Here is a 15,989-nt window from a genome sequence, read left to right as displayed (position 1 = left end):
ATCTGGCCCGGACTGGGGGTTCTGGCAAATGCCAGAGGGGCTGCTATAAGGTGCCATGGAAAGTCAGTATTTAGTTGGCTGGTGGGGGCTGTTTTGGCCTCTGTGTACCTGAAATGCCAGGGCCTATTTTGACTCTCAGTCAAGACCTGAATATAATTACCTGCCAAGGTACCTAGGCAAAAAACACATATACTATGTTCCACGCCTCAATATCTGCCGTAACCATAGTTACTACAACACTCCCAGCCCCGTAAAAAATAGCAAGTCACACCCTGAATTCAACTGTTGCTTCACCACACATTTCATTGGGTGGAAAGGGCTCAACCCCGCCTACTCTCAGCCCCTTGCACCCAATTGGCTATGACGTTTATAGGAAAACTCCAATGCCCAGGCTTGCGAGTTTAGGCACGCCTCCATGATCCTACTGTCACAAGCTAACCAGGATGTGCATGGGTTCTCCTGTGTGCAGTTCCTTGACGCCTTTCTAACATGACGACGAGTCAGCAATGGGTTTTGGTGGAGATGCAAGTGTTTAACGGGGTACGTGTTTCAAGAGAGGTCGCTGGCCTTGCGCGACGTGATGGCTTTCAGCCGCACAGTCAAAGCTCCTGTACAGGAATGTGCTGTATGGAGGAGTGGTGCTGGCAAATATATAGTGAATAAAGTACCCCCTCTTGGAAAACATAAGGATATTATAAATTACCGAGGAGTTTCATGACTATATAAAAACACGAGGCTGAAGGCACTCCGAGGTAACTTCTAATATCCTTATATTTTACAACTGGGGGTACTTTATTTATTATAATGCACAAGTTTCAGTGAGTCATGTGACAGAAATGACATCAGAACTCACTGTTTATAAGGATATAATTTACAGGATATTTACATTTTGTGTATTTGCTATTGCTGCCCTACATCTGTCTTGCGCCTTCGGCTTGTCCTGTCTTAGAGCTGCTAGGGTCTAGGCAGTGTAATTTGCTAGGAAGACCACTATATCAGACCAGATTAGGGGTCGTACTTTGTATACAGTTTTAATATGGTGTGGTAGTTAGTGCATATTCTGAAGTTTACTGTTTCACTATTTCGTCAGACTCCCTCCCCTATAGCATAGCTGAGATACCAGGAAAAGATCAAAATGTCTTTATTCACCCTCTCTAGCACATGCAGCCATCACCACAACTCAAAACCCCGATTATTGCCTGATCACCTAGGGAAACTGAAGTCAAGTATATTCAGTAATATCATTTGTCTAGTTGAATAGGTGGGTAAGATTTCTAATTTTGCCTTTCAGCTGTTGCCCAAGTGGTCTGATCACATGGACCCCACTCTGTGGATTTACCAACATGCCCCATGTCAAAATCTGCTTGCTTCTGAGTAGATCTCACTTGGAAGTTGGTTTGTTCAGACCAGTGGTCCCCAACCAGAGGCTTTTGAGCAACATGTTATTTCCAGTGGCCTCAAAGCATCTTTTTGAAATCCTGGCTTTAAGGCAAGTTTTGGTTGCATAAAAACCATGTGTACTGCCAAGCAAATCCTCCTGTAGGCTGCTAGTCCACATAGGGGTTACCAATAGGTCACAGGTCATATTTGGCACCCCCAGGAACTTTTTTTTACAATTGAATGTGGCTCCGTTTTTAAAAAGTTTGGGGACCCCTGGTTTTGAGGAATACACACCTGTAGATTCAACCAGTTTGCCTGAAACATCAAGTTTTAAACTCTTTCACCCAACTAATGCAGCACTAAAAACAATTTGAACATGTGTTCTAAGAAATAGTGTACATTTGCTGGACTGGAATATGAATAAAAGTGGCACTTAATAGGAAGTGAAGCAATGAAAAAGTAAGAATAACAATACAATTATAGCCTCACAGAAAAATTGTTTATTGGTAGCCAGGATCAGCAAAGTAAACTGGAAAGAGTCAGATGAAGAAGACAATTCAAAAACTTTATTAAGTAAATAATAAAGACAAATTGCAAAGATGCTAGGAATAGTAAATTCAATAACATACCAAAAGTTAACTTAAAGTGAACCAACCCTGTAAAGGTTCCCGCTTTATAGAAGTTAGAATTTGTGATCTTGTCCGATGCTGCAAATGTATATAAAGCAATTGGGAATTGACCAACTACATATATTATAATGGCTATGTTTGCATGTAGGCTATGGCTCTTCAGTGACTACCTGGAAATGTTTATATGTAAACAAGGTCTGCTGTTGTACAATGAATATATAGTCATTTTTTGGAAGACACCTGCTCCTGCATCCAACTGCATGTCATTTAACATTCACACTTCAAAAATATTTTTTTGGAATTGTTCACTTCTGGCTGTGAATTAAATGCACATGAGGGTTTTTTTGTGCTGAAACTTTCCCTGCTCCCCCCCTTTCTCAAATGTTGACAGATCATACACCTTTCTAGTTTCTTATGGATACCACAAGGGGGTCATAGAAGTTGATAAAAGAGATTGTGGTTTGACAGACAGCAAGCAGCAGTAGCTTTCCCGACTTTGAACTTTCCAACAGTAAACAGCTGTGCTTCTAGGTCCGCTACCACCTTATGCTTACCTTCAGAGTACAGATATCAGTTCACTATGTGATATCTACAGGTAAAGAGCCAAATTTCCTATTAAGGACATATTTTCTGATAACATCAGACTTCTAGCTTTGATTTGTATTAGTGGCTGGGTTTTTTTTACATCTACCAACTGACATGAGTCCTGTACCTGTTGGTCCCTAAAAAGCTGTTTCATCTAAGGTTTATTTTTAGTGTTTTACTTCTCTTTCAGGCACCTGCATACCATTCGATTCTGGAAGGGATTCTGATTTTGTGTATTATCAGACTCATGTTTTCCAAGACATACAAACGGCAGGAGCGCTCAGACCTCACAGAGCAGGTGATTCAGAAAAAGTTTCTGTATAAAATATTGAACTAAGAGTCTATAAATATATCTATCTATAATCAATACTAAATATACAAAATCAAAAACCATAATTACAAAAACTAACCCCACAAAGAAAAAAAAAAACAATAAAAGAACAAATTTAATACTAAAAAAAAACCGACCAAACTCACAAGGAGAAAGAGCAATGGAAATTTCGCAACAGTACAAAACGAAAGATATTGCTACTCATACATAAAAAGCTGACATCAAAAGCTGGGATACCCCTAAATAACTGACCTGGATGGCAAGAGTTTGCTCGCAGAAGAGCATCTGTGTGCTGACTCCTGCAATCCAGGTCACTTGTTTAGGGTAAAATACAATCATTTATCACCCAAGATGCTGCAAAAATTATTATTCAATCTCTCTTCATATCACATCAAGACTACTGTTGCTGTTTTTTAATTGACTTTCCCCACCAGAGACTGTCACCTTTCCTGTCCATAATGAACACTGCTGCTTATACACCTCAGCAACCGCTCCTCCTCTGCCATGCCACTCTGCCAATCCCTGCTCTGGCTTTCACTACCTTTCAGAATTAAATTAAAATGAATGACCTTGACATTCAAAGTACTTTGTAACTCAGCCCACCCTACATCTCTGAACTCATCTCTATATACTCACCCAACCGCTTACTACGCTCCTCTACTGACCTGCTACTCATTTCTTCTCTCATTACCTCCTCACATGCTCGCATTCAAGACTTTGCAAGATACCTGACCTGCAGATATTGGTGCCTGGTGCTAGGAGAGTGGCAAACCTATATGCTTATTAAATGAGGCAGCTTGTGCCCCATCCTTCCTAGCAGCATAACGGTATGTGTGCCATCTGTACTCTGATCTGACACACCATGTGCAAGTGATGCAATAATAAAGCTGCCAGCAGCCCCACACTGATACACTCCTGCACCGGGAACCCAGCTGTCGGAGGAACATTGTACGAGGTGAATGTGTTTGAGTGTACCAGTGTGGGGCTGCTGGCAGCTTTATTATTGCAGGACTTGCACACAGCGTGTTAGATCAGAGTATAGATCGCACACAGACCGTTCTGTTATGATTTGATCATTGGCCCAGTGGCTAAACAATCAGCACAAGGTGAGCATATTGGGCAAAGAGCTTCCTTGTTTTTTTAATGTTTTTTTTATTCTCCCTGCAACTTTCCCTATTTTATTGTTTTAATATTTATATTAAAAATGTAGTTGTTTTTCCTTATTAAGTATGGCTTCATTAAATGCTAAATACTATTCAACCCTCTGCAAATCAGTTAAGTATCATCCTTTTGCCATGCTAAGCAAAGTTTTGAACACACAATTCTGCAAAGTGTTTTGAAACATGTACTACATATATTATGATCCAATGCATGGTGGATGTTAAGAATTGTGTGATGGTTTAGTACGCATGATACTGCTCATCTCTAAACTGAAATATCATTTTTATGTTCTATGTGTGTTGATTATATGTATCTGTATAAAAAAAACTTAATGACCATGGATTGCATTTTAGACAACCTATACAGTAGTATCCGCAAATATTGTGGTAATATGTAGTCATGAATACACTTAGTGGGTACATACTGTGCATACTGTGACTTATATCATGTCTTCTTGTTTTAAGAGTGCAGCTCTTGCTTCTCTAAGAAAGTATGGTGTTGGAACCTGTGGGCCAAGGGGATTTTATGGTACTTTTGGTAAGTAGTGTTTTAAATGGAGTATTTTATGCTTATGGTACGGCAGGGGAAAACTGCAATGGTCAAACAGCCTTGATTGGCTGCAGCCTGGGGTACTTACAATTATATTTTATCTGTACAGCCACAAATTACTTATTGAGGATTTGTGTGTAAGCTACATTTTAAGATTGGCTGTACTCCATATTATTTATTCTTTCTATTCAGTATTCTAAAAAGATTGACAGATTGAAGGGCATTTATTCAGATTCATCAATACTACAGATTCTCTAAGCAAAAAATAGTTTTTTCTACCAGAAAATGTCATACGAAAACAAACCTTTAAATTGGCTAAGGAGCACAAAGTGTCTGATTTCACTTAAAGTAGACTTTTTAGTGCAGGTCCATAACAATATTTTTAGGGCTAAGTGTGAAAGAATGTGGGTGCAGTTAAATAAGATATGGAGGTTGTGCTTTAAATCTTTATTTGGTGCATTTTCCATTGTCCAATATGCAGTGTAATATCTGAATCTGTCACAAGAGGGAGCTGCGAAATCTATTTTGATGTAGACTTTTCTGAGATCCTGTTGAATTTTAAGCTCTGTAGTCTGATAAACTAAGAACAAAATAACACAGGGAAGGAACTGATTTTAATTTTAATTTGATTAGCAAATAACTTAAAAATCATTTACAAATATATACTGCAGTTACTTAGATTTACTGTTCACCAGCACCAGGGCATGATAAATTGTATAGATATTTAAAGCTATGCTGCGTTGGAAAGCAGATGATAGGTCCATTTAATGGCTAACAATGTGTGAGGGGGATTTTGATAGACGATAACTTTTAAATTCTAGATTAATTCTAGAGTGTATATTATTTAATGTACCAGTGTTAAGTGCTTTAGACTATCAAGCTATTCATTTTTGTGTTTTTTCCTCTTTTAACGGATGTGCATTTATAACTGGAAGGAAGATTGGCAACTTTTATGAAGACAGAAGGCTATAATTTTTTCCTATGGGTTTGCAATTGTTGCTAGTGCAATCCCTGCATATTCCAAAAGAGGAGACATTGGGGCTCATTTATCAACACTGGGCAAATTTGCCCATGGGCAGTTACCTATAGCAACCAATCAGTGATTAGCTTTTTAATGCCAGCTGCAAGGAAAACAATGAATGCACCAATCTGATTGGTTGCCATGGGTTACTGCCCATGGGCAAATTTGCCCAGTGTTAATAAATGACCGCCATTGTGTTTGCGTAAATCCTAACTGTTGTTTTATGAGCCCCATAGCCTTTAGTATGGATGAATCCAGGATTCAGTTTGGGATTGGGCCAGGATTCAGCCTTTTTCAGCAGAAATCCTTCTGTCCGGTCGAACTGAGTTCTAATTCGCATACGCAAATTAGGGGTGGGGAAGGAAATCGCGTGACTTTTTGTCACAAAACAAAGAAGTAAAAAAATTTTCCCCTTCCCACTACTAATTTGCATATGCAAATTAGGATTCGGTTTAGTATTCGGCCAAATCTTTTGTGAAAAATTCAGGGGTTTGGTCGAATCAAAAATAGTGAATTCGGTGCATCCCTAGTATATAATTGGCAAAGGAGACATCTCACCAAGATCATGGAAATAATCACCTTTTAATTTTAACTTTCGGTGGTTTCATTACATTACACGATTATGACAAATCTGCATAATGCAGCAAAAACCTCATTATTGTCATCATGTGCATTTCTCAGGCACATAGTCTCATTTCCAGAAGAATTTAGATGTTTCTTCCTTATCACTATTCTAAATATAAGCCTTCCAGTATTATTCTAAATAAATACCTAGATAGATTTCAGTGTTAACAATCTCCTCTATCTTGTGTTTCAAGGTTTCCCTTGATCTACAACTTTTAAGTCTGTAGAATTAGTCATTCCACCTTGGGATTTTACTTTGCTTTCTTTTATTCAGGCAGCACATTCAGGTGAAGGGCACTTATGTCCATCAGTCAAGTCTAACTAAATCATCTAAATTCGATGTTCAGATATACAAGTATAGGACTCCATTATATATAAAACAGTACCTTGTACTTGATCCCAACTAAGATATAATTAATCCTTATTGGAAGCAAACCCTGCTTATTTGGTTTATTTCATGTTTACATGATTTTCTATTAGACTTAAGGTATTAAGATCCAAATGACAGAAAGATCCATTATCCAGAAAACCCCAGGTTCCGAGCATTCTGGATAATAGGTCCTGTACCTGTACTCAATGCCTGTTTCAACATGAATAGAATTCATTATGGATTGTTATAATCTAGAATAGTGAAGCCATTGTAATATTCCCTTAATTGTATACTTCTGCAACAATAATATGTAGTATAGCATGAGGTGCTATTGAGTGAAGTTGGGCATTTTTATACTTTAGTTACATTTTTGAATAAAAGAAATCTGGTTTCATGTATCTTGGCTACATCGAGGCCATTATTGTCTGTACTTGTGTTTTGGAGGCAAAGACATTTTCTCCTACTGTAAAAATATTGGAGGGAAACTGTTCATCTCTAAACAGTCAATTTATCTTAAAAGGATTATTTTGATCAGCTTCTGTGTTCCTCATCAAGGCATATTAAATAAATCCAAGTGAAGTCAATTTAATTTTTGCCATATACAAACTAGGAAATGTCTGATTGAATCCACAGCTTTCTCATACTACTTTAATTTGCATTTTGGCAGAAAACAACTGTGATCATCGTTGTATGAAGCTTGCCCTTTCTGGCATTGTGCTGTTTGTAATGTGAGCAGATGTCTTGCAAAAATCCCTAACAAGGAGAGTTTGTTCTACTTTCTCTTTATAATGGTACAGATACAGCAGGATGCTAGTAATATATATTATACAGGTATAGGAGCTTTTATCCAGAATGCTCGGGACCTGGGGCTTTCTGGATAATGATCTTTCTGTAATTTGAATCTTCATACCTTAAGTCTACTAGAAAATCATGGAAACATGAAATAAACCAAATAAGCAGGGTTTGCTTCCAATAAGGATTAATTATATCTTAGTTGGGATCAAGTACAAGGTACTGTTTTATTATTATTATTATTATTATTATTACAGAGAAATAGGAAATAATTAAAAAAAATAAATTATTTGGATAAAATGGAGTCTATGGGAGATGGCCATTCTGTAATTCAGAGCTTTCTGGATAACGGGTTTCCAGATAACAAATGCTTTATAACATACATACATATATAAACATACATACATAGGGTAACCCTTTTTTGGCACTCTCCTTAAAGGAGAACTAAAGCATGTTTCAAAATGTTGGTGTTTGTTATCTCTGCCTCTCTGGATGTGATTCCCTTCCTACATTCACATTTGTACCTTCTGATGTGTGCAGATTCTAGGTTCAAAGGCTCCATTAATGGTGGTGCATCTGGTATGGGTGCTAGATGCTCAAGTTAAAATCATTTTATGAGTAAAAAGGAAAGTGACCAATTAGGAGAGTTTGGATGTAGCTATCAAGTTCCTTTGTTTTCTGATTAAATTCACAAATAATGTGAAACTATGTTTGTTTTTCATTTTTTGTTCATTAGAATCCCCAAAAAGCTTGTGTGACAAGGAGATTTACTTCGGCAGAAGGATTGTATATGAACACTGGCGATATTTGCCCTCTTTCTAAACTGGTAAGTGCTTTGTAAACTGCAGAGTTTCATCAATATTTTGTTTTACTGTGTTGGTGTCAAGGATTAGGTAGGGGGCGCTGTGGAGACTGATGGGGGAAGGGTGAGTCCTTGAGGCAGGAGCTGATTGTGCCTAGGGAACACGTAATGGTAAGGCAGGAAGAGGTTGAAGAGGGCGACAATTCAAACTGGAACAGGTGAAGGGGGAACAGGATGGAGAAGGCGAAGGTCAGGACTGGAGCAGACTGGATAGGACAGGACAATGAGGATGTAGATCGGGGGCAGACTGAAAGGATGAGACAGGGGACAGAATAGCGGGAGGTGAGGATACAGAAGGAGACTGGAGCAGAAGGAGATAGCAGGAGGGCAGGAAACAAAAGGAGACTGGAGCAGAAGGAGAGAGGACTGGAGAGCAGGATAGCAAGAGGGCTGGAGAACAGGAGGGGTTAGGTACAAGGCAGAACAGGAAGCATCAATCAGGAACAGGCAAGGCAAGGTCGGTTCAAGGTGAAGTCAGGGAAAGGTATAAGGTAGAACAGGAAGCAGAAATCAGGAACGGGCAAGGCAGAGGTCAGGTCAAGGCTGAAATAGGTTAAAGCAGGGGCGGAACTACCGGGGGAGCAGGGGGTGCGAGCGGGCCAGGGCCCGCACCCCCTCAGGGCCCCCCGGCAGTCCGCGTGCCGCATATTCCCGGCCAGTTCCCGGGTGTACGGAGGGGGTGGGCGGCCCGGCTGCGCGTCCTGCGCCAGGGCCCGCCCCCCTCTAGTTCTGTTTCTGGGTTAAGGCAAGGTAAAAACTGGACTGGAACTGGAGCAGAACTGTGAGGGAAAGACCAGGCAGGAACAGAACAAGGACAGATAAGGAGGAAAGGTTCAAGGTAGGACAGAACAAGGCAAGGAGGCTTAAGCTGAAACCCTTAGCTAGGGACAATGCCACACTGCTAGTATGGGAAACAATGCTCCGGGAAGGTGTGTTTGGAGGGCTGACTTTAAATAGGGCAGAGTCAGCCCTGATTCACTGACTGCAACCAATCAGACTGCTGCTGCAGAGGCCAGGTAACGTATAGTGAGTAACCCTACAGGCTGCTCACCTGGCCAAAATGGTTAAAGTATTGAGCCAGAAACCCAAAGGTCCGTGGCTCGAATCCCAGCAGAACCTGACAGTTGGGAAATGTAGTTTACATCTACTTAATTAAAAATTTAATTACATATAGACAAAAGCTCAGATGTATCTGAAGGTAAGATTGAATAATAGAAAATCCTAATGTGAAAAAATCTTCATATTTCAGAGTAACTTGTTTCATTTTGCGGCAGATACACTGAATAACAAAGGATTACATTCACAGCTATTGTGTTCAAAACCAAACAACTGATGTTAGAGAGGCTGAGACCCCTGCAGCTGGTCAGATTGCCACCTCTACTGGTGGGATGTATCCAATCTGGCACAGCAAAGCTTTTCTCACTTGCAACACTGTCAGTGCTTCTCCTATGGCCATTGAGTTAGGAAAGGCAGGGCCGGCCTTAGGCCTATTGGACCAATTGGGCCCAATTGGGCCCCGCGCCTCTGGGGGCCCCCGCACCAGAGGGCAGCACAGGTAATATTTCCCCCAGCACATGATGCTGCCTGGCCTGCCCCCAACTCCTCTCACTCTCTTACCTTGTCTGCCCCTTTCCTTTCTATTTTGTGCATGTATGCCCTTATTTTCCTAAATACTTGGTGTGTCAGTAGCCAGCAAAACTTTGTCTAGGGGCCCCGCCAACATGGTCCCAATTGGGCCCCACATTTGATAGGATCAGCCCTGAGGAAAGGCTTCATGCAAGTGTTCCACTGTGCTAGTATCCAGTTAATACATAAAATATGCTACACTTTTCTGTTGTTAAAAAGGCTTTTAAAAAGCATTACTTCAGAAGTTTCTTAAGCAACTTGATAAATGTTTGTGATGCTGAGTTGTTGGTCCCTCCTCCCTGCTTCTTCTCTAATTCTTTCACACCATCTCCCATTCCTTCTCTAATCTTCATGCTTCCTTCTCCTTGTCCCTGCACCATTCCTGATATGTGTTCTCTGATCTCTCCTTTTTCATCCTGCACCAGTCCTTCCCGATCTCTGTGGCTTCTTCCACTCTTTACTTCTGTGATTTCTCCCTGCTATCTGCTCCCTGATTAAATATCCACACACAATCAGTGGCCATCACAAATGACTGCTCAAATCAATCAGCATCTTTGTAATTCAATCTGAATAAAACACAAACATTGTCAAATTAATTATTGGCACTGATATTTTTGTTAACCTTGCACCAAAAATGCAAAATATGTTGACAATTTGTGTAAAAGTGAAAGTGAGTGTAAAGCCTGCTCGTTCTGAACTTCCAGTACAACATATTCTGAGTGAGATACTTTTAAAGAGTTGATTTTAGGTAATGCCTATATATTTTTGCTTGCCATGGGCTCAGATAGTAGCTACACTGTTTGCTATTCGCTTTTCTTGGAAGGCAGTGCAAATTATCTTTTTCACTTCAGTCCTGGGGGAATTAAGAATTGGAAGTAAAAGGCCATTTATGTAGCTACACATTGCCTTTTTTAATAAAAAGCAATCAAAGCTTTGCTTGGTATATTTCCTTTACCTGCTTTTCAGTGCCCATTTAACTGTAATTATGGAGTACAAACCTCTATGTAATACAGTATAATATGAAACTGTGCCCATTCAGTACTGAAAATAGTTTAGCTTTATCCCGTAGTTAAACTGAATTGTGCATTTAACTTGTTTATAAGGTCCAGGCATATCTTTCATTCGTCCATTCATAATGTCTTTTGATGCCTTTTTCAAAAGGTTGAATTGAAGTATAAGTACAAAGTAAGAATATTTCTGGAAGAGAGCCTCTCTTTTGGAGTTTTGGGGAACATGGCCGAGGCGTTACAGAACATTTTTAAAAAAAGGTAAGTTTATGCATTTTAGACAACAAGTAAACTGTTTTGTTCATTCAGTGTGTTATGCTGACTTGCTTTCTGATTTTAACCCCTATCAATAAGTACAGGCAGAGTGAAAAGATATTTGTAATTTATGTCAAATAAGGATATGCTTATGGGTGCTGAACTGTAAAAGTTGCCCACATGTTTAGCTTTTTTGCCATATTGAAAAGTTATCCACTGTAATGATAAATCCAGATATGGGACCTTTCATCCAGAATGTTTAGGATCTGAGGCTTTAGGGGTAACAGACCTTTCCGTAATTGGTTCTTCATACCTAAAGTCTACTAGACAACCATGTAAACATTAAATAAACCCAATAAACTGATTTTGCTTCCTATAACGATTAATTATCTATTTATTTTGGTTTCAACAAGGTTCTGTTTTATAACTATAGAGAAAAAGACAATCATTTTTAATAATTATTCATTTAAATAACACAGGGTTAATATTTTATTCAGAAATCCTCCATTATGAAATGTAAACTACTAATTGCTACCCAGCCTCTCTGACTCTATCAGCAATGAACAAATGGGTCAACTGTGATTATAGGGTTTTTAACAAAAAAAATTGATGAACTAGCATCCCGTTTAATGTTTTCTGGTTTGTGGGGAACATGGAATTTTTTGTTGGAGAAACTGAAAAGCAAATCAATTCATTTACAAACAAAAACCAACAACTGCAAATGTCCTTAGAATAGTCTTGGCTATTAAAAACTGAATTTGTCCTAATATATTAATATGGATTATACTAGATAAAGGTATGTTTCATTTGTACACCTTCTGGGTTGTAAGTGCCCTTGCAGTGCTGCTGAATTGTAATCTTATTTTTTAGACCTGTAGTTCTTGGTGTGACACATTTTCAATGCTTGGTAAATGTTGAAAAAAATGGACATGAAGTACAAAAGAAAATGTGGTGAACATTTGGGTCACATTACCAAGTGCAAACTATTTTGAGTTAATTGTAAATTATAAGCCACCAGGACAAGATGAATTGATAGATTGTTTGTAGATGAAGTAACTAACCCTGCAAGGAGGGCACAGGTGGTAGTTTTTACTATGCCAGATGTAGACTGGGATGTTCTTCTTGCTTGAACAGCACAAGTGAATACATCCTGGATTCTTTGCAAGGGGCACTGCTAGAAAAATTGCTGACTCTGATGTAATTCTGTTCCAGATGTCTCCATGTGTGATATTTTAAAGCCCAATGATACCCAGTCAGTTAGGTTTACTTTATAGATAAATCTACAGTGTAAATTGTAAACCACAGACTATGGGGGTTATTTATCAAAATCCGATTTTTTTTATCCTGTTTTTTTTTTTTAAGTAAAAAAAGCCATATCAAACTAGAATCCACGATTTGACCTTATTTATCATTGAAAAAACTATATAAAATCAGTTCGGAACTCAAAAAAATGGAGTTTTTGCGGGGAAATTTTCTAGTTTTATGCTCTAATTTTTCGTGAAATCGCTCGAAACCCCTGTTTTTTTTTTTTTTTAATTTTTGGCCAAAACTCAGTGCAGAGCATGATATTGACTTTTACAGAACCCCGACAGCTTGGAGATGGAATGTTTTCAGATTCGGACTTTTAGCAGCCTCTGTATAATAAATCATGAAAAATTTTTGTTTTTTTTTCCACTAAAAATTAGGATTTTATAATAAAAAAAAAACCTCAAATTTTTCGAGTTTTTGGTATTCTTTAATAAATAACCCCCTACAACTTCTATAACTCATTAAATGATTTAACTTTAGCTTGTTAAAGCACTCCAGCAATGTAAACTCAATTATGCAGATCTGATCTAAGTGTAGATATATGTATATATCTCTCTATGTTTTTCCCTGAGGAAGATCACAATGATGTGATCGAAAGAAACTGAATATTTTTATATATATATTAAAATCAGTTTCTCTAACTGAGCCTGCTAAGGCTCTTTACCTGGTATGTGAGCACCAGTTGTAATCTCACTCTGTTGTGTGTGTATATGTAGATAAACAACGGGCAAGGCCAGGACCAGTCTGAACTCGAAGCATAACAATATTGTCATATTCAATATTTTTAATGCCAGCTTCTATATTGGCAGCCGCAAAATGCTTCTAAGGGTAGTGTCATGTTATGCCAAAATGTGGGTAGAGTGAACACACAATGTGTGACACTACTGTGTTTTGTAGAACTGCCTCCTGTTTGCGTTTCATAAAACACATACACAATTTTATCCATTTGTGGGTGCATGATGTCATAGCCCCGTCATAGGGTGGCAACACTAGTGTCTGTCTCTATTTGAATGAAGTTAGAAATAAAATGTAGTTATGGGATAGATAAATGCAAGAAAGAAGGGGAAGCTAATCCGATACCCCAAACCAGAACTCTTCTTCTCATTTTAATAAAAATCACACTATCCTAGGAAACCTTGTTACCTTGTTGCCCTAAGGAACATAATGGGATAGTGTATGTGAATGGGATAGGGTTTTAGATTTTATGTTCCAGTGAGTCATGGACTAAAGTTAACGATGCCTTTCCTTTCCTGTAAAATGCTGCAGAGTGTGTGAGTGCTATGTAAATAAAGGATAATAATAATGATAGCAGATACTTGTAACCTTAAGGCTAAATCCACATGGACCATTTTCCACAACTATATATTTCAGCGTGGAGAAGCCTTCCATTCTTTCTGCTGCTTCCCATTGTTTGGAAAAGTGTCAGTATTGACATTTTATTAAACAATTTCAGGAGGTTTGCATTGCATTCAACGGGACGTGGCAATTTCAGTGGTTGCCCACTCCACTGGCTGAAATAATTTCATCTAGCATAGAAAACTTTTTATGTGCCTTCATCCTTAATGTAATATCAATACAAATGCTTCACACAGCTTAGACCTGCATGTTGAAGCATGTAAGATCTGCCGATTAAAGACAATTAATCGCCAGATTATCAACACTGGGCAAATTTGTCCAAAGGGCAGTAACCCATGACAACCAATCAGTTTGCTGCATTCATTGTTTTGCTTGCAGCTGGCTTTAAAAAGCTATTCACTGGTTGCTATGGGTAACTGCCCATGGGCAAATTTGCCCAGTTTTGATAAATGAGCCCCAATGATTTACAGACTATGGGGAACACAAAACTTTATCAGATACCATGTCTCATATATTTCCTTTTTATCTTTGCAGATTGATGACATAGACCTCATTAGCGCCAATATGGAGAATGCATTGGCTTCAATTGGAGGATTTTGCTGTGGCGATCATTGATCACCAGGTATGCTGCATATAAACTCTCAATCTTAAATATAAATTAACTAAAGAAAAATGTATTATCCTTATAGATAATACTTTATGTTGGGATGATATTTGGCTCACAGCAGTAGTGCAAGTAGTAGTCCCTCTATACCCCCCCCACACACGCCTGTCTGATGCAGCTTATGGGGTGGAAGGATTTTAGTGCTGCAGACCCCGCAACTAGCGCCCCCCCCACTTGACTGCAGGATCTGCTTCCTCTTTAGTTACCCCAATGAACTACTATGAGCAGTGTTGAATTTGCTGCTGATTACTGTATATGGAGGATGTCTCAGCTGAAGCAAGTCATAGTTCCTCCTCCATTTATTTATGTGTCAGAATGGGATTGTTCAAAGTTCACATTATTATTCCCTCATGTTTACATGCAAATAAAGTCAGAAAAGCACCTGGTTATTATCTCTTATTATTAGCAACTAGTTCAAAATCTGAATGTTGTATTTTTCATTTTATCACAAAGCGGCTGTCTAGTCAAGGTTACTGCTTCTCTGCATCTTTGCCTCCTCTTTTGGCTTCAGCAACTATCGAAGGTCTTAACATCATGGAGGAAAACTCAGGTAAAGACACCTCCTAAATATTTTTTTTTATGTTTCAGTGCAAACTATATATGAAAGGGCTCTAGCAGATTACATTTTGTGAAGCAGCATATTATAGCTATCTAGTATGCCTCTTCTGTGGTGCCACTATAATGTTTAATCTAATTGTGCCCTTCTTATAGAAGAAGCCAGACTTCCACCAATTAGTGAGGGTCTTCTGAGACACATGAACACTACTGGCATCACTTATACCTGCATATGAAAGGGTAAACTTGATTGTATACATTACTAGCCATGGCTAGGTGGCTATGAATGGCTCAGAAAGCTAAAGCAAGCTAATCTGTCTGTTATGCACTTGTATGTGGGATAAAATACATTTTCTCTCTTTGGTTATTTTATAGGCAACTAATGAACCCCCCTGTTGTAACATATATGGCTATTAAAAGGCGCAGAAAAGTTCCACAAACATATAATAGCCCAAGTTGGAGTGCATTTATACAAGTCTTGGAACGCCAAAGTGACTTGTATTCGTTTAATGTTTTACAACAGGGGTATTGTTCTTCATAATACACAAGTCATGTGATGCAAGCGATGACTAAGCACTTGTTATGACTGATAGCATCATTAAATACACATATATATGTGAAGTACACTACTATTGTAAAAGTTTCTTGACTACATAAAAGCACAAGGCTTCATGCCTTTACATTAATAATGATACTCCATGAGCAGTTATGAATTATTTTTTTAATAATACACAAGTTTCAGTTAGTCACGTGAACAAACCTACATTACTGAGCATTTTTTATATTTACAGAATTATTTTACGGGTTATCCGTTTGTATTATAATTTTTCTTCTGTTCTCATGCCTTAAACGTGACTTAGTGAGTAGTGTTGTCGTGCATGCGAGTACTTTTTCTATGTTAATGGAGCTTGCCA

At 38.5% G+C, this 15,989-nt stretch overlaps 1 pseudogene; it reads left to right on the top strand.

Annotated features, from left to right (window-relative positions):
* The first annotated feature begins 489 nt into the window (after positions 1 to 489).
* LOC108707004 lies at positions 490 to 15,311 on the top strand (annotated as a pseudogene).
* The last annotated feature ends 678 nt before the right edge of the window (positions 15,312 to 15,989 follow it).

Source organism: Xenopus laevis, chromosome 1S (assembly GCF_017654675.1).
Source record: "Xenopus laevis strain J_2021 chromosome 1S, Xenopus_laevis_v10.1, whole genome shotgun sequence".
Taxonomy (NCBI): Eukaryota; Metazoa; Chordata; class Amphibia; order Anura; family Pipidae; genus Xenopus; species Xenopus laevis.
Note: the sequence above shows the minus strand (reverse complement) of the source record. Positions and strands in the feature narration are given on the sequence as shown.